This window comes from Staurois parvus, unplaced genomic scaffold, assembly GCF_062004578.1.
Source record: "Staurois parvus isolate SC_StPar_1 unplaced genomic scaffold, SC_StPar_1.0 ptg000349l, whole genome shotgun sequence".
Classification (NCBI taxonomy): domain Eukaryota; kingdom Metazoa; phylum Chordata; class Amphibia; order Anura; family Ranidae; genus Staurois; species Staurois parvus.
In genome coordinates, this window is record NW_028318145.1 from 1,894,779 (window position 1) to 1,919,529 (window position 24,751).

Consider the following 24,751-nt stretch of genomic DNA (forward strand, 5'->3'; position numbering starts at 1 on the left):
TCCACGTGTATTCTTCTTTCTCCTTTTTTCGCCACATACATCGTAAGGTATACTCGTTTGATTATCACCATGACGGTTAACACCGTGGATATCCACTCTCCCTCTACCTGTTAAATTTTGGTTGCCCCAATACCTGGGGATTGTTCTACACCCCCCCTCCTGAGCTCCACTGTAGTTTATATTTGGGATCCTGGGTTTTGGTGACATGAGATACCACACCCTTGCACTGACGTTGCCTCACTGTCTCACTGGCACTACTAGTACCGCCTGAGTCTAGGATCCCTGATTTTCTCGAATGTTCTTTATATGTACCTACTTTTTTCAACTGGGACCTCGCCACCATTTATTACATACACTGCTGTCATCCTCACGGTCCGCGCACCTGCACACTCCATCCTAGCCCCTGTGTTATTGGTTATTTAATAACACTTGGGCTTATGTTGTTCCCTGCCCAACCCTGATTCAGGATGTCCTTAGGGAACCCACCTTCTAGGCCGCAAATGGCCTTCTACACCCCTTCTCACCTGTTTCCCTTTTCATACCGTACCCCTCCTCCTTCCTTCCAACATGACTCCATGACTTCGCACAACACGCTTCGTAACGCTCTCATTCCCTGCAGTAATCGTCAGGCTACATCACGAGTGGGAGTGCCACGCTATATAAACCACTTTGCACTTTACCCATGGGCTTGCTAAATATCCTCACCCTGAATGTACAGGGTCTCAATATTCCACAGAAACGGAATAAGGCTTTCCGAACCTTTGCTACACTTAAAGCTCACGTAGTCTGTCTACAGGAAACGCATTTCACACCCAACTCCACTCCTAAGTTTTTTGGCCCTCGATACCCACAGGTCTATACAGCTTCTGCCACCACCAAGCGCAGGGGGGTACTGATAGCCTTCCACCGTACAACACCTTTCACGCTATGCACCGCATTCAAAGACCCGGAGGGTCGTTACCTCCTGTTAATAGGGCAACTCCTGGACATAGATGTTACCATTGTCGCATATTACGCCCCCAACCAAGACCCCTTACCATTCCTCTCCCACTTACTCTCGGTTATAGACCACCATAAGCACGGAACTCTAATTGTTAGCGGGGACTCTAACAGTGTAATATATCCCTTTCTTGACAAATCTCCTCAACCATCCCCCACCCCTGCCTCTAAACAGACCTTCCAAGCCATACTACATCGTTATTCTTTGATAGACACATGGCGAGAACTCAACCCGACTAAACGCCAATACACCTTTTATTCTCATCCCCACCAGTCATTCTCCAGGATAGACCATATATTCATTACTACAGCCTCTTCCCCTCGGCTCCTGACCTCTGAAATAATTCCAATCCCTTGGACTGACCATTGCGCCGTATTCACGGCTATGGCCTCGTTAGCCCCATCTCCTACTGAATCCTCTTGGATCATTAATGACAACCTGCTTGCTAACCCAGATCACTGTTTAGAAATTGAAGCAGCCCTAAAAGACTATTTCACTCTTAACCAGTCTCCTGATATAACCCCTCTCCTGTTATGGGAAGCGCATAAACCGGTATTGAGAGGGTTCTGCATTAGCAAAGCATCCTTTTTAAATAAAACTAAAAGACAACAACGTCTCTTACTGGAGCAAACCTATGATCGTTCCCATCAAACTTTCCAGGCGGCTGCTACGCCCGCCAATCGTGAAGCTTTAGAGCGATCTAGATTGGCTCTAGATCTTTTTCTCACAGATCAAGCGGAACTCTCTCTACGTAGATCTAGACATAAATATTATACTAGGGCAAATAAACCCAATACACTCTTGGCCCTCTCACTTCGTAGGCTCGACCAGCTCACTAAACCTATCCGGATTCGCTCCTCCTCTGGCAACCTCACTAGTAACCCAGAACTCATTCTACAGACTTTCCATAAACATTTGTCGCAGCTTTACTCTTCTTCCACACCTTTTGACCCAGCACAAGCTGATACCCTTCTAAGTTCCATTTCCTTCCCGAAACTCTCAGAGTGCCAGTTAGTGGCGCTTGAAGGACCTATTTCCCCTACTGAAACCTTAGACGCTATTAAAAATCTAAAATTACAGAAACGCCCAGGACCGGATGGCTTCTCTGCCACTTATTATAGGAAATTTGCTCACCTCCTCACTCCCATCCTTACTAACGCTTTTAACGATCTATTATCTGGTCAAACCTTTAACCACGAAACAGTGCAAGCGAACATTTCAATGATCCCAAAGCCGAACTCTGATGACACGCAGTGGTCCAATTACAGGCCAATATCTCTTCTTAATATTGACATCAAATTGTTAGCAAAAATCCTATCTTCACGTCTTAACTTATGTATTGGCTCTCTAATTCATAACGACCAAGTGGGCTTTATCCCAACTAGACAAGCAGGAGATAACATCAGGCGTGCATCTCTCCTAGCAAACTTAGCCAGGTCTCGTAATATTCCTGCCTGTTTCCTCTCCCTAGATATCCGGAAAGCATTCGATACAGTCTCATGGCAATACCTCAACTATATTTTGCATCGTTGGGGTTTTGGCCCACACTTCTTAACCTGGATCTTTTCACTGTATCGAGAACCTTCGGCCAGAATTAGGTATCTGGGGCACAGATCAGCTCAGTTCCCGATTTCCAGAGGCACGAGACAAGGCTGTCCTCTGTCCCCCCTGCTCTTTGCCCTGGCTATAGAGCCCCTGGCCCTCTTAATCAGAGCTAACCCGGATGTTAAGGGACTCGAAATAGGAGGCACGCTTCATAAATTGTGTCTCTTTGCAGATGACGTCTTGCTCTTTCTCACATCCCCATTAACTTCCACCCCTTCGTTACTCCGGCTCCTTGAGACATTTGGCGCGCTCTCGGGTCTAATAATAAACCCTAATAAATCAACAGCACTCAACATCTCTCTCCCACCTATAGAGTTGTCGCATTTACAGCAAATTTTACCATTCCCATGGTCACAGTGTCATATCCCTTTCTTGGGGATCAAACTGACACCTAGATTATCAGACCTTTACACAGCTAACTATCTACCGATGCTTAACCACCTCTCAACCCTTCTGACCAAATGGTCCTCCCTTCCCCTCGCATGGCTCGGCAGAATAGCAGTTATCAAGATGTCAATCCTCCCAAAAATCCTATATCTGTTTAGAGTCCTCCCTGTCCCTGTACCTCCTCACTACCTCCGCACACTGCAGCGTCGCATCTTTTCCTATGTATGGGGCAATACTCGTCCTCGTATACCTTGCTCCACCCTCTATCGCCCTAAGCTCAGTGGAGGCCTGGGCCTACCTGATATTAGCAAATATTACCAGGCAGCGCATTTAGCCCAGTTGCCTAAATACCATGCAACTTTTGAAATCCCTCAATGGGTTGCGCTGGAATCGATAGAATGCGACCCCTTATCTACAGCAAACTTACTCTGGTTGAGGCCGATAGACCGCCGCCCTATAACCAACCCCATCACTTCTCACTTTCTATCCTTATGGGACAAACTGAAAACCCGTTATCTTCTCCAATCACCACATAACCCTATGCTCTCGTTCCTGCGAAACCCAGCTTTCCCCCCAGCCTGGCAGACACCCCTCTTATTTAAAGCCTGGTCCTCTGCTAATTTACTCCGTACACATCATTTCCTACAGAGGAATAAGTTTAAATCCTTTGCCTCGCTGCGGGAAACGCATAGCCTCCCAGCCTCCGAGATATTCCGATACTTGCAGCTACAACGCTTTTACGCCCCCTATACCACAATAACCAATCGGCCAGACACCATGTCTTTCTTTGAACGAGCATGCTACAAAGACCCTCATAGACGTGGGCTTATTTCCTGCTTATATTCACTCCTCACCACTTCGATTGCCACGTCCCCCCCTCTGTATACCCATAAGTGGGAAGCGGATATGGGAAAGAAATTTGACCCGTCTGAATGGGACCGCATTTGGGCCAACACCAAATCATCCTCACAGAACATTGTAGCATTGGAAACGAATTATAAAGTCTTAACCCGATGGTACTTAGTCTCGGCGAGAATCGCGAAATTTACCCCTAATTACTCACCCAACTGTTTTAGAGGCTGTACGGACCCAGGAACTCATTACCATATGTGGTGGGACTGTCCAATAGCCCGAACCTTTTGGGGTGAAATCTTCACCATGATATCTACACTTAGCACTATCACCCTACAACCAGACCCAACAATAGCCCTACTCAATCAATGCCCCCCTGGCATCTCCAATTCGCAATTTAAGCTCATTATGCAAGTTACGACGGCGGCTAAACAGGTTATAGCAAAATCTTGGAAATCCCCCACCCTGAGTATCGCGGCCGTCAAAACTAGAATAACACAAGCCATGATACATGCAAAGGTGGAAGCCGTAATTCTTGACATGATTCCTAAATTCTTGCGCATATGGAGCCCCTGGGTAGAGCGCTTCCTCCCCCCTAACTTTGATGAATCACTCCTTCTCCCCTGATTTGTATACTATACGCTTTGGATATAATCAATAGCCCTTTGTACGTAGCATGCAGGGATTGATGTAAACCTGTCGAACGCTCATGGAGTCATGGTTGCTGTCCCACTTTCTCTCTCCCCCCCTCCACCCCGGTTTGACCCCCCCTTCAAACTTCCCCCTATTTCTTTAATGCACTCGGGAGACATTACTTTGATTGGCCGGAACAATAATGTCTTTTATTGTCAACTTTTATCTACCTGTTTATGCTAGTAGTTAGAGATGAGCGAATCGAAGTAGGCGAAGTGGAATTCGTTTCGAATATTAGGAAAATTTCGAAATTTTTCCTAAAATGGCGGCGACATGTGTGGCGACGGAGCGGGGATGTCTGGGAAGGCGCGCAGACAAGGCGCGCTGACCCATAATGCATTCATTCATGACATGTGATCGCATTAGCCAATCAGCAGCCAGCACAGTGTAATGGTCGAGCTATAAATGGTGGCCATTTTAGAATTCTCCATTTGCCTCCAGTCATTCAACAGAGGCAGACCTGGCTGTATTCAGGGAGAGAGTTAGGGACAGAGAAACGTTACTTAGGGACACAGAAACGTTAGTTAGGGCCACAGAATCGTTACTTAGGGCCACAGAAACGTTACTTAGGGCCACAGAATTGTTAGTTAGGGCCACAGAAACGTTACTTAGGGACACAGAATTGTTACTCAGGGACAGACAGAATTGTTACTGAGGGATACAGAATTGTTACTGAGGGACACAGATTTGTTACTGAGGGCCACAGAATCGTTACTTAGGGCCACAGAATTGTTACTTAGGGACAGACACAGAATTGTTACTGAGGGACACAGATTTGTTACTGAGGGCCACAGAATCGTTACTTAGGGCCACAGAATTGTTACTTAGGGACAGACACAGAATTGTTACTGAGGGACACAGATTTGTTACTGAGGGCCATAGAATCGTTACTTAGGGCCACAGAATCGTTACTTAGGGCCACAGAATTGTTACTTAGGGACAGACACGGAATTGTTATTGAGGGACACAGAATTGTTACTGAGGGCCACAGAACCGTTACTTAGGGCCACAGAAACGTTACTTAGGGCCACAGAATTGTTACTTAGGGACAGACACAGAATTGTTACTGAGGGACACAGATTTGTTACTGAGGGCCACAGAAACGTTACTTAGGGCCACAGAAACGTTACTTAGGGCCACAGAATCGTTAGTTAGGGCCACAGAAACGTTACTTAGGGACACAGAATTGTTACTTAGGGACAGACACAGAATTGTTACTGAGGGATACAGAATTGTTACTGAGGGCCACAGAATCGTTACTTAGGGCCACAGAAACGTTACTTAGGGCCACAGAAACGTTACTTAGGGCCACAGAATTGTTACTTAGGGACAGACACAGAATTGTTATTGAGGGACACAGAATTGTTACTGAGGGCCACAGAACCGTTACTTAGGGCCACAGAAACGTTACTTAGGGCCACAGAATTGTTACTTAGGGACAGACACAGAATTGTTACTGAGGGACACAGATTTGTTACTGAGGGCCACAGAACCGTTACTTAGGGCCACAGAAACATTACTTAGGGCCACAGAATCGTTACTTAGGGCCACAGAAACGTTACTTAGGGCCACAGAAACGTTACTTAGGGCCACAGAATTGTTACTTAGGGACAGACACAGAATTGTTACTGAGGGACACAGATTTGTTACTGAGGGCCACAGAAATGTTACTTAGGGCCACAGAAACGTTACTTAGGGCCACAGAATCGTTACTTAGGGCCACAGAAACGTTACTTAGGGCCACAGAATTGTTACTTAGGGACAGACACAGAATTGTTATTGAGGGACACAGAATTGTTACTGAGGGCCACAGAACCGTTACTTAGGGCCACAGAAACGTTACTTAGGGCCACAGAATTGTTACTTAGGGACAGACACAGAATTGTTACTGAGGGACACAGATTTGTTACTGAGGGCCACAGAAACGTTACTTAGGGCCACAGAATCGTTACTTAGGGCCACAGAAACGTTACTTAGGGCCACAGAAACGTTACTTAGGGCCACAGAATTGTTACTTAGGGACAGACACAGAATTGTTACTGAGGGCCAAAGAATTGTTACTGAGGGCCACAGAACCGTTACTTAGGGCCACAGAAACGTTACTTAGGGCCACAGAAACGTTACTTAGGGCTACAGAAACGTTACTTAGGGCCACAGAATCGTTACTTAGGGCCACAGAATCGTTACTTAGGGACACAGAAACGTTACTTAGGGCCACAGAAACTTTACTTAGGGCCACAGAATTGTTACTTAGGGACAGACACAGAATTGTTACTGAGGGACACAGAATTGTTACTGAGGGCCACAGAACCGTTATTTAGGGCCACAGAAACGTTACTTAGGGCCACAGAATTGTTACTCAGGGACAGACACAGAATTGTTACTGAGGGATACAGAATTGTTACTGAGGGACACAGAACCGTTACTTAGGGCCACAGAAACGTTACTTAGGGCCACAGAAACGTTACTTAGGGCCACAGAATCGTTACTTAGGGCCACAGAAACGTTACTTAGGGCCACAGAAACGTTACTTAGGGACACAGAATTGTTACTCAGGGACAGACACAGAATTCTTACTCAGGGACAGACACAGAATTGTTACTGAGGGACACAGAATTGTTACTGAGGGACACAGAATTGTTACTGAGGGACACAGAATTGTTACTCAGGGACACAGAATTGTTACTGAGGGACACAGAATTGTTACTGAGGGACACAGAATTGTTACTCAGGGACAGACACAGAATTGTTACTCAGGGACAGACACAGAATTGTTACTGAGGGACACAGAATTGTTACTGAGGGCCACAGAACTGTTCCTTAGGGCCACAGAAACATTACTCAGGGACACAGAATTGTTACTCAGGGACAGACACAGAATTGTTACTCAGGGACAGACACAGAATTGTTACTGAGGGACACAGAATTGTTACTGAGGGACACAGAATTGTTACTGAGGGACACAGAATTTTTACTGAGGGCCACAGAACTGTTACTTAGGGCCACAGAAACGTTACTCAGGGACACAGAATTGTTACTCAGACACAGACACAGAATTCTTACTCAGGGACAGACACAGAATTCTTACTCAGGGACACAGAATTGTTACTGAGGGACACAGAATTGTTACTCAGGGACACAGAATTGTTACTCAGGGACAGACACAGATTGTTACTGAGGGACACAGAATTGTTACTGAGGGCCACAGAACTGTTACTTAGGGCCATAGAAACGTTACTCAGGGACACAGAATTGTTACTCAGGGACAGACACAGAATTGTTACTCAGGGACACAGAATCGTTTAATTAAAGAGTATGTCAGACAACATGCAGAGGAGTGGCAGAGGAGGCAATGTTTTAGGAGCGAGCAGACGTGGCAGCAGAGGAAGGGGTCGAGGCAGCACTATTCGCAGCCAGAGGCCAGTGCTCCCGGTGTCATCCAGTACAGTGAGAAAGAGCTAACAGAGGGCGGTCAGGAACGGGGGGAGACATCCGCCTCTTCAGCAGCCAGGCGAAGAAGTAGTGGCGAGGAGAGTGGCTCGGTAGCCGGTCTAGAGACAGGTCTGTCTCCTGACTCACACGCAGCCGAGGGGGCTAGTAGTGAGGCGGAGACCCTAATTGATGATGATGAGGCTGATCGCACTTGGCAGCCTCGTCGTCATCAGGCTATTGCTTCCGCATCATCAGGAGAAGAGGGTGGCAGCTTGGCAGCGAGCAAAACAGTCGGTGGGTTGTCTCCATCGCCACACTCTGCCATGTGCCACTTTCAGGTCTCCTCACACACTGCTGGTGTGTTCAATTTTTTGACATAGGGTGCTGGCAGATTACGGGCCTCCCATAGCTGCTGCCAGGCCCCTAATCTGCCATGGGCCCCTGTACCGCCTCCTCATGCCGCTGCCAGGTCCACAGTGTCTCATGCCATGTGCCACTTTCAGGTCTCCTCACACTGCTGGTGTGTTCCATTTTTTGTCATAGGGTGCTGGCAGATTACGGGCCTCCTATAGCTGCTGCCAGGCCCCTAATCTGCCATGGGCCCCTGTTCCGCCTCCTCATGCTGCTGCCAGGTCCACAGTGTCTCATGGGTCCCTGTACGGCCTCCCATTGCTGCTGTCTCCATCGCCACACTCTGCCATGTGCCACTTTCAGGTCTTCTCACACTGCTGGTGTGTTCCATTTTTTGTCATAGGGTGCTGGCAGATTACGGGCCTCCCATAGCTGCTGCCAGGCCCCTAATCTGCCATTGGCCCCTGTACCGCCTCCTCATGCTGCTGCCAGGTCCACAGTGTCTCATGCCATGTGCCACTTTCAGGTCTCCTCACACTGCTGGTGTGTTCCATTTTTTGTCATAGGGTGCTGGCAGATTACGGGCCTCCTATAGCTGCTGCCAGGCCCCTAATCTGCCATGGGCCCCTATACCGCCTCCTCATGCTGCTGCCAAGTCCAGAGTCTCTCATGGGTCCCTGTACGGCCTCCCATTGCTGCTGTCTCCATCGCCACACTCTGCCATGTGCCACTTTCAGGTCTCCTCACACTGCTGGTGTGTTCCATTTTTTGTCATAGGGTGCTGGCAGATTACGGGCCTCCCATAGCTGCTGCCAGGCCCCTAATCTGCCATGGGCCCCTATACCGCCTCCTCATGCTGCTGCCAGGTCCAGAGTCTCTCATGGGTCCCTGTACGGCCTCCCATTGCTGCTGTCTCCATCGCCACACTCTGCCATGTGCCACTTTCAGGTCTCCTCACACTGCTGGTGTGTTACATTTTTTGTCATAGGGTGCTGGCAGATTACGGGCCTCCCATAGCTGCTGCCAGGCCCCTAATCTGCCATGGGCCCCTATACCGCCTCCTCATGCTGCTGCCAGGTCCAGAGTCTCTCATGGGTCCCTGTACGGCCTCCCATTGCTGCTGTCTCCATCGCCACACTCTGCCATGTGCCACTTTCAGGTCTCCTCACACTGCTGGTGTGTTCCATTTTTTGTCATAGGGTGCTGGCAGATTACGGGCCTCCCATAGCTGCTGCCAGGCCCCAATCTGCCATGGGCCCCTGTACCGCCTCCTCATGCTGCTGCCAGGTCCACAGTGTCTCATGCCATGTGCCACTTTCAGGTCTCCTCACACTGCTGGTGTGTTCCATTTTTTGTCATAGGGTGCTGGCAGATTACGGGCCTCCCATAGCTGCTGCCAGGCCCCTAATCTGCCATGGGCCCCTGTACCGCCTCCTCATGCTGCTGCCAGGTCCACAGTGTCTCATGCCATGTGCCACTTTCAGGTCTCCTCACACTGCTGGTGTGTTCCATTTTTTGTCATAGGGTGCTGGCAGATTACGGGCCTCCTATAGCTGCTGCCAGGCCCCTAATCTGCCATGGGCCCCTATACCGCCTCCTCATGCTGCTGCCAAGTCCAGAGTCTCTCATGGGTCCCTGTACGGCCTCCCATTGCTGCTGTCTCCATCGCCACACTCTGCCATGTGCCACTTTCAGATCTCCTCACACTGCTGGTGTGTTACATTTTTTGTCATAGGGTGCTGGCAGATTACGGGCCTCCCATTGCTGCTGCCAGGCCCGTAATCTGCCATGGGCCCCCGTACCGACTCCTCATGCTGTGACGTTGCAACAAGGTGGAATTCAACCCTACATATGTTAGACCGCCTTTACGAACAGCGAAAGGCCATCACAGATTTCCTGATGTTAAAAGCGGATAAAGGTACTCCCTGTGTAACTTAGATGTCAGCCATTGGCAGCTCATGCGTGACACCTGCGCTTGCTCAGGCCCTTTGAGGAGGCCACGCTATTCGTGAGTCGGCAGGACTATGGGATGAACGACGTTACACTCTGCCATGTGCCACTTTCAGGTCTCCTCACACTGCTGGTGTGTTCCATTTTTTGTCATAGGGTGCTGGCAGATTACGGGCCTCCCATAGCTGCTGCCAGGCCCCTAATCTGCCATGGGCCCCCGTACCGACTCCTCATGCTGTTGCCAGGCCCGTAATCTGTCATGGGCCCCTGTTGTCGCTTGTTGGCATATTCCGCTCGTTCAGATGCTCCTTTTCCTGCTACTCCTCTTCACGGATTCCGTCAGCAGTCTTTCTTGGAATCCGTTTCCAAGAGACAACAGTTTGCGAGCACGCACCCGACGGTGCAGAAGCTGAACGTCCTCCTGTCCAAGTTGCTGCTGCCAGGCTCGTAATCTGTCATGCGCCCCTGTACCGCCTCCTCATGCTGCTGCCAGGTCCAGAGTGTGTCATGGGCCCCCGTACCGACTCCTCATGCTGCTGCCAGGCCCGTAATCTGTCATGGGCCCCTGTACCGCCTCCTCATGCTGCTGCCAGGTCCAGAGTGTGTCATGGGTCCCTGTACGGCCTCCCATTGCTGCTGTCTCCATCGCCACACTCTGCCATGTGCCACTTTCAGGTCTCCTCACACTGCTGGTGGTTTCCATTTTTGTCATAGGGTGCTGTATGGCCTCCCATTGCTGCTGCCTCCACCGCCACACTGTGGCTCCACACTCTGGTTTTGGCCCCGTGACTGCCCAAATGAGTGAAGTGTGCAGTGATTCTAAGATCGACGGCAGTCATCTGCATGTCATACTGACTGTCAGTATTATTTCTCTTCCCCAGCAGACTCCAAGGGCATTTAAATTAAAGGTACAGTGTTCTGCACTAATATAAAGGCTCTCTGAAGCCTAGAAACACCCTTTTATAAGTTAAATTCGCAGCGAATATATTCGACTCGAATCAAAATTTTCCACGAATTCGCCGAATCAGTCGAATCGAATTTTTGAATACTTCGCTCATCTCTACTAGTAGTATATAGACATATGTACTGTGCATTTCTTTATGTCCTATTGCCACTTCCATGTCCATCGTACATTAGCAATGTCTCCTTGTTTGTTCCATTCTGCTTTATTGTTAATAAAATTGTTTGAACAAGAAAAAATTATCCTAGCTAATCAAAGATATCAATAAAACATCTGGATTCACTGAAAACATCTATAGTTTATTTTAGAATAAAATGTGTGTGAGATTATAATTTCACCTTGGAACATGCAACATGCTTCATCTATATATGATCATTTTGCACAAAGCAAAGATCTTATTACAAAACACAAACATACTGCTCCTAGAGCAGATTTGCTTGCATTTACTGTAGTCGACGTTCCTTATAAAATTCCAGGTTTGGAAAACATACCATATGTTTCCATTTATTGATTAAATATGGGTAGTCTACCACTGCAAAATGTTCTTATACTGCTTGTGCAGTCAAATTTACTTCAACCTTTTTTATTTCAAATTATTGATATTAAATTAATCTGGCCATGCCGCTTTGTGTTCCTGATCTAATATATAGGTTATCAGATTAAAAAAATCTTACTTCTTAAATATACTTAGCAGAAACAATTTAACAATCTGACAACTGGAAGCTGAACAATGAAAATATCATGTACCCTATTAATTGTTGAGAAACTATTTTAAAAATTGATTCACAGGGAGATATTATCCCACTATGATTTTCTGTGTTTGACTCATGGCTCTTTCCAAATTGGACATGTATAGAACAGCTCCTTTTTCCTACTTCTCACTGGACATTCCTATAAGAAGCAGGACATTTTTCAACTGGCTTCCTTGAATTTTTTAAGAAACAGTAGCTCTACATCTGAGCATTTTTTTCATAATAGGTAATCTTGATGTGCCATTGTGACTTTGCACTATTTGAGATCTTTTTCTGCTGACCATAGCCCATCGCTCATGAGAACAACAAAACAAATTGATTAATACTGTAAACAGCAATAATTAATTGACTTGCCAAAGACAAGTAAGCTTCAAGTGTCAGACTCACAAAATTATTAGTCAATAGCATTTTCTCATTTTCTTTGACTCCATATCCCCAACATAATATAGCAGTCTTGCTTTGTGCTATTAAACTAAAATCCCTGAAAGTATACATGTTTGTAAATCTATGGCCAACAGCGAAACTGTGGCATGTTAAAACCTTTGTTTTTCCTGCTATCAAAGGCTCCCTTAGAAATAGTTCACCTTACTACCTGTCAGCATCTTACCAGACAGAAAACCATGAGAATTCTCTAGCAGTGTCACAGACAGAAATAAAAATGCTTCTCTTTAGTAGAGTAGGGGAAGGCTAAACCCCTGTTTGATTCGTATTGATGCCTTTGTTCCTGTTGCAGATTTTCCCTCACTTCCTGTCTGGTAAAACATTATCAACTGGACAGTCCCCTATAGCAGCAGTAACCAGACAGGAGCTTTATCTTTCCTCACTAATAAAAAAAAGTTTTTATCTTGTCATGCACTTTAAAATAAAGTATGCCTAAATCAAGGATAGCTAGAAAGAGATTTTCTTGAATAGTTAATACACTATTAGGACTAGTGCTGTGGATAAACATTTGCAGAGAAGAGTGAAGTGAATTCACAGCGCAGGATCATGGTTAATATTACGGAATTTAATCTTTGTTACCTTTACATGCACAGCGATTTTCTATGTTGAGGTTCTCCCAACAACCTCTCTAATGTGGTCCCCATGCACCCCATGCGTTGGCTGCTACGGCTATAGGTATGCCACTGTTTCTGTCTGTGTCACTGTTGTAAAGTTCTCAATTGCTGTTAATGTAAAATATTATCATCAGGACAAATACAAGGGCAAATCTTTAACTTTCCAGGACACTTTTTCTCCATACTTGCTCTATGCCTATAATTTGATCACTGATGGTCAACCCCCCTCCAGACATTCTGAGAGCACACATAATGGTTATTCCAAGACCAGATAAGGACCATACTCTATGTGGTAATTACAGACCTAATGCCCTTTTAAATGTGGACCTCAAACTGTTCTTGGGACAACGTGACAAGGGTTAAAGACTTGATACACTCTGCCCAATCAAAGCCCCAACCTATTATATTTTTGTCTACTGATGCTGGGAAGGCCTTTGATCGAGTTGATTGGCAATTTCTATGGGCCACAATGACCCCTATTGGCCTGGGCAACTACATAAGGACCTGGATTTTAGACCTGTACTCTCACCCTACAACTGCAGTGAAGAATAATGAAACCTGTTATGATTACTTTCCTCTGTCGAATGGAAACCGACAGGGCTGTCCCCCTTCCACTATAACTTTTGTTCTAATGTTTGAACCATTTCTCTGCAAGGTAGGATCAGACCCTTCTGTTATGGGCCTCCGCCTTTCACATGTAGAATACAAAATCTCAAATCTCTCTACCTGCATTGCCTAACTTGTTCTATCAGTATAGTGAACTTTCTATTTTTTTCATCAATTACTCTAAATCAGAGCCTCTGAATATAACACTTTCCCTGGATAGAGTGATACTCTTAAAGCACCCACTTCGTCCACCTTCTGATACCTTGGCAATAACATTATATTGCATACATCTGCACTTTACGAGACCTATTTCAGCCCTTTGTTAGTTAGGATATATGCAGATATTTGAAAATGGCAGAGTCTAACTCCTAATCGGTTTGGTCCTTTTTAAAATGACAACATTACCCCAGATTTTGTATCTTATTCAACCGTTACCTATCAACATACCCCAATCTTTTTTAGTCTCCCTGCATTCCATGTTACTTAAGTTTTTATGGGGAAACAAAATATACCAGATGATACTCACCCTCCTCACCCTTCCCAGACTTCCTGAAGTCTCCAAATTGTGCTAGAGATGCCATAAAGAACCTGACACACTCCTACACATTTTCTGGCAATGTCCCCTGCTGTGTCAATTTTAAATAGGAGTAAGAATCTGGTCTTTCAATTGACTTCAGTTGACCTAGGCACTAAACCCTTGGCCTACTTACTGCATCTCAATTCTGTACCCCTACATTGCTACAAAATCTTACTGAACATTCATTAGCTGAATGCAGCCTGCCTGACCTGTGGAAGCAAACACTCCCACCGAACATGACTCTCTGATTCTCTAGGTTGAGCAAACTTGGTAGAGCAGGGACTAGCACTGGAAAATCTGCTGTCAGTGGTGGCCAGGATCCAACATTTAGCCCTGGTGCCTAATCAGTCTGATACAATGCTTTAAAAGACATCACCTGTGAAATTATCAGAATTTCCTTTAAGCTTCATTTCTGACAAAATATGTCATATTCATTGAATCTGGTCATTCATCTGTAGTGGGGCTTGATGTTTCCTATTTAACCATTTGAAAAAAAAAAAGTTTCTTTGTTTCTATTATAAAATTTTGCAAACAGGTAATTTTTTTCCTTCACTAATGTGCGTTGATGAGGCATCACTGATGGGCACTGATAGGCAGCACTGAAGGGCACTGATAGGCAGCACTAATGAGGTGGCACGGATAGGCGGTACTGATGATGGGTACTGATAGACAGCACTGATAGGTGGCACTGACTGGCATCACTGCTGGACACTAACTGGCGTCACTGCTAGGCATTGACTGGTGCAACTGCTGGGCACTGACTGGCACAACCGCTGAGCACTGACTGGTGGCACGGATTGGCAGCACTGCTGGGCTGCATTGATTGGCACTGGTGGGTGGCACTGGTGGGCACAGGTGGGTGGCACTGGTGGGCGGGCACAGGTGGGTGGCAGTGCTGGGCACAGGTAGGTGACACTGGTAGGCACTGCTGGGCACAGGTGTGTGGCACTGCTGGGTGGCACTGGTGGGCACTGCTGGGCACAGGTGGTTGCACTGTTGGGCACAGGTGGGTGCACTGCTGGGCACAAGTGGGCTGAACTGGTGGGTGGCACTGCTGGGCACCGATCATCAGGGCACTGATCATCAGTGCCCTGATGATCGGTGCCAATCCCTGCTCTGACAACTGCCAGTTCTCGGCAGTACTTTCCTCACGATCTGACAGCGTGAGGAAAGTGCAGCCGTGAACTGGCAATTGCATTTCCCTGTGATCAGCGTGTCATTGGACACAGCTGATCACGTGGTAAAAGGCCGCTGTGATTAGCCTTTTACCACATCACATGATCAGCTGTGTCTGTAGGAGGGCACGCAGGAGAGCACGCAGGAGAGTGCATTCTGGGAGGACGTCATTTGACACCCTCCCAGAACTAGCTGGCCACAGTGTAGCCGTCATTTGGCTATCTGCGGTCGGCAACTAGTTAAAAAACTATTCCCCTTTCAAGACTGCATGCTGTCAGAAAGGGCTTGATTGGCTCAGCTCTCAGCATTGCTGGAGCGTATTTGGGAGTTGCAGTTTCATCACAGAGGCAGACAATGCTGCACAGGACTACAGAGACCAGGATGCTTTGCAAGGAGGAGGAAGCAAGTTTTTTTGCTCCAGGAAGGGGGAGGGGGAGGGGGATTGGTGAGCCACGTGTGCCTTTGTAGAGGACATGTTGGAGCTTGTCTGCAGCCCCTACTGTTGAGATACACTGACACTGTTTCCAGATTGGCAGCGGTTGCTAAGGACAACCGTTAGCAGCTGATCATTACAACAGCAGCTGATCATTGGTATCAGTCACCACCGACGGCAGTTACTAACAGCAACAACATCTCCCACCGCTGAGAGAGAGGTCAGAGTGTTGGAAATCACATAAGAGGCGTGTGACCATCCCATCTGAGGCACCTCAGAGATTGTGCAGCACCGACAATTGACAACAGGAAAGACTAGCCAGAGAGGGAGAGCCCCATTCATCATCCCTTCAAGGAGTTAACCCCTGGAGACTGTTCTTCTTGGATGTGGTGAGCAACTGCTAACAAGCGACATGTCAGTCCTTAAGAGAGCTCCACTGATTCAATAATAAAGGCCTGTGCAACACATAGACTCACACAGTGTTACAATCCTACAGTATACAAGTGAATTTGGGACTGAGCCTAAAGAGATGTCAGTTTAGCATATTGCTGCTGTAGTTGCAGGGGGTTAATATTGATCTATAGCTATATCGGTATATACGTATATACATTAATATTGTGTTTATTGATGTTATTGTGCCAATTCTAGAAGGTTTGTGCATTCAGTGCATTTAACTGCTTTTTTCCAAGTTAATTTGCAGTCTACCTGAGTTTTACCTGTCTTATTAACTTCTTGCCGACCAGCAACTGTAGAAATACGGTGGCAGGGCGGCACGGCTGCGCAAAACCACGTTTTAAAACCTGCTTTTGCAAAACAGGTAGGGGGCGCGCGCGAGGTGCGCCACTGCCCTACCTCCGCCGACGGCTGCAGGTGTCAGTCGCTGGGTCATGGCCAGTCATTACATGCCATGTCCCGGCGATTAGCGGCAATCACTGACAGAGAGCACGGCTGCAGTGTTTACACTGCACCTCTGCTTTCTGTCAGTTCCCTGTCAGCTCCTGACATGCTGATCCAGAGAGAAGAGTTTATCTCTCCGGATCAGCGTGTTCCCATGCAGTACACGCCCCCTAGTAAAACACTCCCTTCACACAGTTAACTCTTTCATTGAATAAAAAAGTTAACCCCTTCCTCCCCAGTGCCATTAGTACAGTCTCAGTGGGGTTTTTTTTGCACTGATCACTGTATTGGTGTCACTGGGGATGTCAGTGAGCCCAAGTCAGTCCCCCCCCCCCCCCCCCCAGTGTCAGAATGTCCGCTGCAGTCCCGCAGTCCTTCCATAAGTCGCTGATCGTCGCCATAAGTCACTGATCGCCGCCATAAGTTGCTGATCGCTGCCATTATTAGTATAAAAAAAAATTTAAAATCACAGTATCTTTCCCGCCATTTGTAAATGCTATAACTTTCACGTAACCCAATTAATTTACAAGTATTGGGTTTTTTTTTTAGCAAAGACATGTCGCAGAATGCATTTTGGCCGAAGTTTATGAAGAAATTTGATTTTTAAATTTTTTTACTGGACATGTATTATAGCAAAAAGTCCAAAATATTGTTTTTTTTCTCAAAATTGTCAGCCTTTTTTTTTATAGCGCAAAAAAATAAAAAAACGCACAGGCGATCAAATACCACCGAAAGAAAGCTCAATTTGTGGGAAAAAAAGGACATACATTTAATTTGGGTGCAGTGTTGCATGACCGTGCAATTGTCAGTTAACGTAACGCAGCGCCGTAACACAAACCTCTTCTGTAACTGCTTCCTGACCACCCTATAGCAGAAATACTGCTACAGGACGGCATGGGTGCACAAAATCACATATTTGCGCTCCCATGGTTTTCACGCCCCTCCCAGATAGCATCAGATTGCCTGTCAGTAACTAGTCATAACATTTAACCCCTTGATTGCCAGGAGCACGCTCATGTACAATAAACCTCCATTGCTAGTATAGTGTCTGAACGGGTCAATATCTTTGATCAGATCAGCACTATACCAGCGTTCACATTAGTATAGCATCCCCAAAAATGCAGCGGTAGCGGGATCAGCCCCTGCCAGCACCTGCGTTTAGCCCCTACACTTACACCCCCCCTTTCTCCCCCAGCAAGTGCAGTGTCAGTAGGTCACTGTCACTTGATACATTGCACACAAAACCGCAGTGTTCACAGAATCAGGCCTGATCTCTGTTAGCACTTGCCGGTGAATTTGATGACTCTCATATGCAGCAGAGTGCCATTACTAGTGCCACGCTACCTTTTGGTGAACTGGCGAGTACCAGCAGTCTAGTACATCTTGGTCTTTCACATACCTCCTTGATTTTTGGAGCTGTTTTTCACGGAATATCTGTAAGTGTTGATTGTGGATCAAAGCAATTTACTGTATATGCACAACAATTTATCGCCGCCAACCCAAATTCAAATCTTGCCAGACCAGTTGCATGGAAACTCATTACGGTTTTCGAATTTACATTTTTTTTGGGCCTAACCCTCAACATGGGCATTACTAAAAGAAATGAATTGCAGTTGTATTCGTCTGCAGACCCGATTCATCATATGCCCGTGTTCTCTGCTGCCATGGCCAGGCATAAATATGAGAGTATAATGTGTTTTATGCATTTCAACGACAATACACTCTGTCATCCTCGGGGCGACCCTGAATTTCACCGGCTCCATAAAATTCAGCCCCTCGCAAATCACCTTAACCAAAAATTTGCAGATGTCTATACTCCCCAGCAAAACATCTGCGTTGATGAGTCCCTCATTAATTTTTCAGGCCGCCTTGCATTCAAACAATTTCTCCCCTGCAAGCGTGCCAGATATGGGGTCACGATGTAGAAGATCTGTGAGAGGACAACAGGCTATACTTATAAGTTTCGGATTTACGAGGGAAAAGATCACGTGGAGTCCCCTGGATGCCCAGACTACATGGGGAGCAGTGGCAAGATAGTTTGGGACTTGGTGTCATCCTTTTTCCATATGGGGTACCACTTATACGTGGACCATTTTTATTCAAGCGTGCCACTATTTAGACATTGTTCAATCTTGGAACTGGCACTTGTGGCAAAGTGTGACCTAATGTGTGCCCACCATTAGAAGTGGGTGGATGCAGGGCGGTATATTCTAATGGTGGGCATGCCACACACTTTTTCTGGCAGAGATTTCTTCTCATTTTTGTCATTCAGTCCACAGGCTACATACAAAAAAAAAAAAGAACATAGTATATATACCCAACAAGGACCAGCGACGTACTGGTACATCACTGGACTTTGAATGGTTATACCAGGATGATGCCTACAGCTTAAGGCATCATCCTGGTATCGTTTTTTTCAGCCGGCGATCGGCTTTCATGTAAAAACAATCCTAATGGCTAATTAGCTGCAGGATTGCTTTTACAAGCAGTGGGAGATGATGCCCAGTTGCCTTCCACGGCCTTCTCGGGCAGTCTTGTGCCATCCGGGGGACCTGAGAATGCAGCCGGTGTTTCTGCCAGCTGACTATAGAGCTGATTGAAGACCAGAATGGTATCAATCATCTCTATAGCCTAAGAATTCAGAAGCTACAAGCATTTCATCACTTCAGTTTTGCAGGATATAAACTGCGCCATTTGTAAATTGGGAAAGCATCTGATCACACCGATTTTGGTTTGATTAGATAATGTAAGGGCAGAGGAGATATCTAGAGCCTGATAGACCCCAGATTTCTCAGAAAAGAATATATGACAATGCCCATTGAAGTTATAGGGGTTATTTGCATTCCCTGTTATAGCATTAAAAGTGATAAAAAAAAAATGAAAGGTACAAACGTAAAAATAATTTAAAAAAATCAAAATAACTAAAAAAAACCAAAACAAATCACCCCTCCCATGCGCGCACACCTGTGTGCACAAGCCTTGACCCTGTGCCGTTATGTAAACAGTGGTTGCACTATGCATGTGAGGTTTAGTGTTTTTGTGCGTTAAAAGTAAAAAAAAGTGTATATTTTTTCTTTTTAAATTTGCATTTGAAAAATCGCTGCACGAGTACTATGTGCCATAAAAAGTTGTAGTACCCACCATTTTATTCACTAGGGTGTCTGCTTTAAAAAAATATATAATGTTTGGGGGTTTAAATTAATTTCCTAGCAAAAAATATTGATTTTTTTCATGTGAACAAAAGGTGTCAGAAAAGGTTTGGTCTTCAGGTGGTTAGAAGAGTGAGTGATGTGTGGCATAAACTTCTACTGCTGGGCATAAAACACCCCCACCCCCAAAATGACCCCTTTTTGGAAAGTAGACACCCCAAACTATTTGCTGAGAGGCATGTTGAATCAATAGAAGAATTTATTTTTTTACCACAAGTTTTTGGAAAATGACAAAAAAATATATATTTTTTTTACACAAAATTGTCACTTAAATGATTTACTGCTCACACATGCCATGGGTATATGAGGAATTAATCCCCAAAATACATTCTGCTACTTCTCCTGAGTATGGGGGTACCACATGTGAGAGACGTTTTGGCAGTCTAGCTAAGCACAGGACCTCAAAATCCAATAAGCACCTTCAGGCTTTTAAAGGGCTTTATTTCCTCATTACACTTCCAGACTACCTATCACAGTTTCGGAGGCCCTGAAATGCCAGGAATGCCTAACCCCCCCAAATGACCCATTTTTGGAAAGTAGACACCAAAAGGAATTTGATAAAAAGCATGGTAAGTATTTTGCAGATCTCATTTGTTGCCACAAGTTTTTGGAAAATGAAGAAAAAAAAAACATATTTTTTCTATTCTTTTTTTATATTTCAAAACCTTGTGAGAAAAAATTAGATCAGCAAAATACTCACCATGCCTTTTTTTAAATTCCTTGGGGTGTCTACTTTCCAAAAAGGGGTAATTGGGGGGGGAGGTAGTGCTATCCTGGCATTTCAGGGCCTTCGAACTGTGATAGGTAGTGAGGAAGTGAAATGAGGAAGTTACGCAACTTCAGGCTTTCAAAGTGGTCATTGGATTTCAGGCTCCTGTATGTGGCTAGGCTCCCAAAAAGTCTCACACACATGGTATCCCCATACTCTGTAGAAGTAGCAGAATGTATTTTGGGGTGTAATTCCACATATACCCATGGCTTGTGCAAGAAATAAATCATTTAAATGACAACTTTGTGTAAAAAAAAAAAAATGTTTTGTCATTTTCCAGAAACTTGTGGAAAAAAAATAAATCTTCCATGAACTCAATATGCCTCTCAGCAGATAGCTTAGTGTGTCTACTTTCTGAAAAGGGGTCATTTGAGGGTGTTTGTACTATCCTGGTATATTAGCACCTCAAGAAATGTGATGAGCAGTCAGAAAGTAAAAGCTATTTAAATTCCATTATCTATACCATAGTTTGCAGACGCTATAACTTTCACACAAAGCAATCAATATACACTTATTGGGAATTTATTAACCAAAAACATGTAGCAGAATACATTTTGACCTAAATTTTGACCGAAATGAGAAAATATTGTTTTTTTCAAAAAAATGTTTCTGGTTATAGCGCCAAAAATAAAAAGTGCACAGGTGATCAAATACCACCAAAAGAAAGCTCTATTTGTGTGAAAAAAGGACATAAATTTAATTTATGTACCGTATTGCATGACCGCGCAATTGTCTGTTAAACTAGCGCAGCGCTGTATAGCAAAAAAATGGCGTAAATTGCAGTATCTATACCATAGTTTGTAGACGCTATAACTTTCACACAAAGCAATCAATATACACTTATTGGGATTTTTTTTTACCAAAAACATGTAGCAGAATACATTTTGGCCTAAATTTATAACTAACTTTGAGTTTACTATATATTTTTTATAGCTGAAAGTAAAAAATATTGTTTTTCTTCAAAATTTTTGGGGTTTTTTTGTTTATAGCGCGAAAAATAAAAAGCGCACAGGTGATCAAATACCACCAAAAAAAAGCTCTATTTGTGTGAAAAAAAGGATGTAAATTTTGTTTGGGTGCAGCATTGCATGACCACGCAATCATCAGTTGAATTAGTGCAGCGCCGAGTAGCAAAAAGAGGCCTGGTCATTAAGGGGGGTAAATCCTCAGGAGGGCAAGTGGTTAAACCTGTTATAAAACTTCCCACAAGGTGTACTGGTGTGCTGTGGATCCAATATATATGGTTCATCACTGAAGTAGTACAGAAGTCCCCATTAATTGCAGCGGCTCCTTCGGGGGTGAGTGCTACACATCACTCATACTGAGGAATAGGCATTTAACTTACAAAAGATCATATAACAATTTATTTGCTATTGTGGGTCACATGACTGCACCAAAAGCTACTGATGTGTCTGCATTTGACAGCATCTACTTTTTCTTAGCTGATGGAAAGAGTATTGTGCCACTGCAAATTAGTGTGATGGGTTTGTAGAATTTTTAGCTGTTCCCCAAAATTTAAAAATTTTGAACCACCTGTGAAAGAGTATTGGATGCAGAGAATTTTTTTTTCTTTTAAATTGTAGTTCCAAGCCTCATAGTAACTGCAAGTGATCCTATGGGGGCAGGGATTCAACTAAAATGATCTATCACCAGCAATGCTGTGTTACAGTTTACATACTAAAACAAACAAGCAAATTTTGAACACTCACTGTAGAACCTAGTGGATACTTCTTTAACCACTTCCCGACCGGCCGTTGTATATAAACGGCCGGACGGTGGCAGTGCAGGGTCGGGTGGCCGTTTATAAACGGCCGCCCGCATCCGAGGCTCGTGCGCGGCTCCTAGAGCGCGCACCCGCGTGCCCGGTGATCGCCGTGTCCCTCAGGTACCGGCGATCACCTGACGTGGTACAGGACCGTTCTGTACCATGTGACCGATGTGTCCAATAAGGACACAGTCCTAATGTAAATAGAAGCCGCATGGTGCGGCTTCCGCCCCCTTGACCGCGCACGCGCGTGCCCACAGATCGCCGGGTCCCTCAGATACAAGGGATCAGGTAACATGGTACAGGACCAATGAAATCGTCCTGTACCATGTGACCAATTATAACTGTAAACAGAAGCCGCATGGTGCGGCTTCCGGCTCTTTCTCCTCACACGGAGTTCTGTCTGTGAGAGAAGGAGCCGGATTAGAAGAGTAAGAGCAAGCCTGATCACAGTGTCCCTAATTGTCCCTGATCACAGTGTCCCTGATTGTCCCTGATCACTGTCCCTGACTGTCTGTCCCTGATCACAAGTGTCCCTGACTGTCCCTGACCACAAGTGTTCCTGATTGTCTGTCCCTGATCACAAGTGTCCTTGACTGTCCCTGACCACAAGTGTCCCTGACCACAAGTGTCCCTGATCAAAAGTGTCCCTGATCAAAAGTGTCCCTGATCAAAAGTGTCCCTGATTGTCAGTGACCAGTGTCCCTGATCGCCAGTGTCCCTGATCGCCAGTGTCCCTGATCGCCAGTGTCCCTGATCGCCAGTGTCCCTGATCGCCAGTGTCCCTGATCGTCAGTGTCCCTGATCGTCAGTGTCCCTGATCGTCAGTGTCTCTGATCACAAGTGTCCCTGATCGTCGGTGTCCCTGATCACAAGTGTCCCTGATCGTCGGTGTCCCTGATCACAAGTGTCTCTGATCACAAGTGTCCCTGATCGTCAGTGTCTCTGATCGTCAGTGTCCCTGATCACAAGCGTCCCTGATCACAAGTATCCCTGATCACAAGTGTCCTTGATCGTCAGTGTCCTTGATCGTCAGTGTCTCTGATCGTCAGTGTCCCTGATCGTCAGTGTCCCTGATCGTCAGTGTCCCTGATCACAAGTGTCCCTGATCACAAGTGTCTCTGATCACAAGTGTCCCTGATCGTCAGTGTCTCTGATCGTCAGTGTCTCTGATCGTCAGTGTCCCTGATCACAAGCGTCCCTGATCACAAGCGTTCCTGATCGTCAGTGTCTCTGATCGTCAGCGTCCCTGATCACAAGCGTCCCTGATCACAAGCGTCCCTGATCACAAGCGTCCTTGATCGTCAGTGTCCTTGATAGTCAGTGTCCTTGATAGTCAGTGTCCCTGATTGTCAGTGTCCCTGATTGTCAGTGTCCCTGATTGTCAGTGTCCCTGATCGCCAGTGTCCCTGATCGCCACACAGCGGCCCAGCTGTGTCCCTGGTCACTGCATAGCGTCCCAGTGTCCCTGATCTCCACACCAGCAGGTCTTGATCACCTCCACACTACCATATCCTGATCATCATACCACCAAGTCTTGATCACCGCCACACCTGCAGGTCCCAATCACAGCTATACCAGCGGGTCCTGATCGCCGCCACACTAACAGATCCTGATCACAGCCATACCAGCAGGTCCTGATCACCACCCCAGCAGATCCTGATCACCACCAAACTAGTGGGTCCTGATCCCCGCCATACCAGCGGGTTCTGATTGCCGCCACATCATTGGATCCTGATCGCTGCTAAACCCACGGGTCCTGATCACCACCATACCAGTCCTGATCACCTGAGAGCCATTACAGCAAACTGTGAGTACTTTTTAGTCTTTGCACACAGTTTACACACACACTCACAAAACATTGCCTGCCAGCTCACGGTATCTCTGATCTTTGCCCAACAGCATCTTGTGTAAACCAACCGCAGACAGCCATCTGTCCCTCACTACAGTAACATCAGACCACTGTACACCAGCACCATCATCCTGATCACCGCCATTCCAGTAGTTCCTGATCACAGTGCCAAAAATATGGCCAAAAGATTATATTCAAGCGAGGAGGCATTTCAAATTCTGAGTATGACAGATGAGAGTGACGGAGAGCTCTCACTGTCAGACTCAGATTCTGTATATGAACCAGTACACAGCAGCGGTTCACTCTCTGAATCAGAAGAAGGTGTTCCAACAAAAAGATTGAGGAGCTCCAAGGACCAGCAAGCAACCACCAGCAGCTCAATATCTTCCTCTGACATGGCTAGTACCAGCAGTGTAAGTGCAAGTACTA